Source organism: Lithobates pipiens, unplaced genomic scaffold (assembly GCF_037356315.1).
Source record: "Lithobates pipiens isolate NorthernLeopardFrog02 unplaced genomic scaffold, aLitPip1_a1.2 Scaffold_18, whole genome shotgun sequence".
NCBI lineage: Eukaryota > Metazoa > Chordata > Amphibia > Anura > Ranidae > Lithobates > Lithobates pipiens.
In genome coordinates, this window is record NW_027507758.1 from 647,527,955 (window position 1) to 647,532,568 (window position 4,614).

Genomic DNA, 4,614 nt, shown 5'->3' on the forward strand with positions numbered 1-4,614 from the left:
TTCCAGTCTACATGGCCATGTTACTGATGGCCAGATGGCCACACTAATACTTCTCTGTCTATGAGGAATGTCCTCTATGATTGTGACATCCATTCAGTCTACATGGCCATGTTACTGGAGGCCAGATGGCCACACTAATACTTCTCTGTCTATGAGGAATGTCCTCTATGATTGTGACGTCCTTCCAGTCTACATGGCCATGTTACTGGAGGCCAGATGGCCACACTAATACTTCTCTGTCTATGAGGAATGTCCTCAATGATTGTGACATCCATCCAGTCTACATGGCCATGTTACTGAGGCCAGATGGCCACACTAATACTTCTCTATCTATGAGGAATGTCCTCTATGATTGTGACGTCCTTCCAGTCTACATGGCCATGTTACTGGAGGCCAGATGGCTGCACTAATACTTCTCTGTCTATGAGGAATGTCCTCTATGATTGTGACGTCCTTCCAGTCTACATGGCCATGTTACTGGAGGCCAGATGGCCACACTAATACTTCTCTGTCTATGAGGAATGTCCTCTATGATTGTGACATCCATCCAGTCTACATGGCCATGTTACTGGAGGCCAGATGGCCATACTAATACTTCTCTGTCTATGAGGAATGTCCTCTATGACTGTGACGTCCTTCCAGTCTACATGGCCATGTTACTGGAGGCCAGATGGCCACACTAATACTTCTCTGTCTATGAGGAATGTCCTCTATGATTGTGACATCATTCCAGTCTACATGGCCATGTTACTGGAGGCCAGATGGCCACACTAATACTTCTCTGTCTATGAGGAATGTCCTCTATGATTGTGACATCCATCCAGTCTACATGGCCATGTTACTGGAGGCCAGATGGCCACACTAATACTTCTCTGTCTATGAGTAATGTCCTCTATGATTGTGACGTCCTTCCAGTCTACATGGCCATGTTACTGGAGGCCAGATGGCCACTCTAATACTTCCCTGTCTATGAGGAATATCCTCTATGATTGTGACGTCCTTCCAGTCTACATGGCCATGTTACTGGAGGCCAGATGGCCACACTAATACTTCTCTGTCTATGAGGAATGTCCTCTATGATTGTGACATCCATCCAGTCTACATGGCCATGTTACTGGAGGCCAGATGGCCACACTAATACTTCTCTGTCTATGAGGAATGTCCTCTATGATTGTGACGTCATTCCAGTCTACATGGCCATGTTACTGGAGGCCAGATGGCCACACTAATACTTCTCTGTCTACGAGGAATGTCCTCTATGATTGTGACGTCCTTCCAGTCTACATGGCCATGTTACTGGAGGCCAGATGGCCACACTAATACTTCTCTGTCTGTGAGGAAGGTCCTCTATGATTGTGACATCCATCCAGTCTACATGGCCATGTTACTGGAGGCCAGATGGCCACACTAATACTTCTCTGTCTATGAGGAATGTCCTCTATGATTGTGACGTCATTCCAGTCTACATGGCCATGTTACTGGAGGCCAGATGGCCACACTAATACTTCTCTGTCTATGAGGAATGTCCTCTATGATTGTGACATCCATCCAGTCTACATGGCCATGTTACTGGAGGCCAGATGGCCACACTAATACTTCTCTGTCTATGAGGAATGTCCTCTATGATTGTGACGTCATTCCAGTCTACATGGCCATGTTACTGGAGGCCAGATGGCCACACTAATACTTCTCTGTCTATGAGGAATGTCCTCTATGATTGTGACATCCATCCAGTCTACATGGCCATGTTACTGGAGGCCAGATGGCCACACTAATACTTCTCTGTCTATGAGGAATGTCCTCTATGATTGTGATGTCCTTCCAGTCTACATGGCCATGTTACTGGAGGCCAGATGGCCACACTAATACTTCTCTGTCTATGAGTAATGTCCTCTATGATTGTGACGTCCTTCCAGTCTACATGGCCATGTTACTGGAGGCCAGATGGCCACTCTAATACTTCCCTGTCTATGAGGAATATCCTCTATGATTGTGACGTCCTTCCAGTCTACATAGCCATGTTACTGGAGGCCAGATGGCCACACTAATACTTCTCTGTCTATGAGTAATGTCCTCTATGATTGTGACGTCCATCCAGTCTACATGGCCATGTTACTGGAGGCCAGATGGCCACACTAATACTTCTCTGTCTATGAGGAATGTCCTCTATGATTGTGACGTCCATCCAGTCTACATGGCCATGTTACTGGAGGCCAGATGGCTGCACTAATACTTCTCTGTCTATGAGGAATGTCCTCTATGATTGTGACGTCCTTCCAGTCTACATGGCCATGTTACTGAGGCCAGATGGCCACACTAATACTTCTCTGTCTATGAGGAATGTCCTCTATGATTGTGACGTCCTTCCAGTCTACATGGCCATGTTACTGGAGGCCAGATGGCCACACTAATACTTCTCTGTCTATGAGGAATGTCCTCTATGATTGTGACGTCCTTACAGTCTACATGGCTATGTTACTGGAGGCCAGATGGCCAGACTAATACTTCTCTGTCTATGAGGAATGTCCTCTATGATTGTGACATCCATCCAGTCTACATGGCCATGTAACTGGGGGCCAGATGGCCACACTAATACTTCTCTGTCTATGAGGAATGTCCTCTATGATTGTGACGTCCTTCCAGTCTACATGGCCATGTTACTGGAGGCCAGATGGCCACACTAATACTTCTCTGTCTATGAGGAATGTCCTCTATGATTGGGACATCCATCCAGTCTACATGGCCATGTTACTGGAGGCCAGATGGCCACACTAATACTTCTCTGTCTATGAGGAATGTCCTCTATGACTGTGACGTCCTTCCAGTCTACATGGCCATGTTACTGGAGGCCAGATGGCCACACTAATACTTCTCTGTCTATGAGGAATGTCCTCTATGATTGTGACATCCATCCAGTCTACATGGCCATGTTACTGGGGGCCAGATGGCCACACTAATACTTCTCTGTCTATGAGGAATGTCCTCTATGATTGTGACGTCCTTCCAGTCTACATGGCCATGTTACTGGAGGCCAGATGGCCACACTAATACTTCTCTGTCTATGAGGAATGTCCTCTATGATTGTGACATCCATCCAGTCTACATGGCCATGTTACTGGAGGCCAGATGGCCACACTAATACTTCTCTGTCTATGAGGAATGTCCTCTATGACTGTGACGTCCTTCCAGTCTACATGGCCATGTTACTGGAGGCCAGATGGCTGCACTAATACTTCTCTGTCTATGAGGAATGTCCTCTATGACTGTGACGTCCTTCCAGTCTACATGGCCATGTTACTGGAGGCCAGATGGCCACACTAATACTTCTCTATCTATGAGGAATGTCCTCTATGATTGTGATGTCCTTCCAGTCTACATGGCCATGTTACTGGAGGCCAGATGGCCACACTAATACTTCTCTGTCTATGAGGAATGTCCTCTATGATTCTGACATCCATCCAGTCTACATGGCCATGTTACTGGAGGCCAGATGGCCACACTAATACTTCTCTGCCTGTGAGGAACGTCCTCTATGATTGTGACATCCATCCAGTCTACATGGCCATGTTACTGGAGGCCAGATGGCCACACTAATACTTCTCTGTCTATGAGGAATGTCCTCTATGACTGTGACGTCCTTCCAGTCTACATGGCCATGTTATTGGAGGCCAGATGGCTGCACTAATACTTCTCTGTCTATGAGGAATGTCCTCTATGATTGTGACGTCCTTCCAGTCTACATGGCCATGTTACTGGAGGCCAGATGGCCGCACTAATACTTCTCTGTCTATGAGGAATGTCCTCTATGACTGTGACGTCCTTCCAGTCTACATGGCCATGTTACTGGAGGCCAGATGGCCACACTTATACTTCTCTGTCTATGAGGAATGTCCTCTATGATTGTGACATCCATCCAGTCTACATGGCCATGTTACTGGAGGCCAGATGGCCACACTTATACTTCTCTGTCTATGAGGAATGTCCTCTATGATTGTGACATCCATCCAGTCTACATGGCCATGTTACTGGAGGCCAGATGGCCACACTAATACTTCTCTGCCTGTGAGGAACGTAAATTTGGCTCCATAGTGCAGAGCTATGTGACCCAACCTTATACTGTCACCTTCACCTTCCAGACTTCACCAAATACATTGTTTATACTAAAAACCCTATGAAAGTTCAAGAAGATACGAATGACACACAGAAATCAATCCACCAATTGTAAAATGTCAATTCAAGGAAAGATGATGAGAAAAGTGGCATTTCCAATCCAGGGGAAGCAGATTAATGCGACAACATCAAGATGTTTTCTTTGATTAAAGAAAAGAATATGAGGCAAAGGGGTGTTATCTCCGGGGAAGAAGATAAATGTGACACACAGAAGTGTTATCTCTTGGGAAAGAGATAAACGATGCACAGAAGTGTTTTTCCCTGGGGAAGGAAATGAATGTGACACATGAACTGGGGAAGGAGATAAATGATGCACACAGAAGTGTTACCTCTGGGGAAGGAGATAAATGTGACACACAAAGGCAATGAATGTGACACAGAGAGGTGTTTTCCCTGGGGAAGGAGATAATTATGGCACACAGAGGTATTATCTCTCCCCCATCA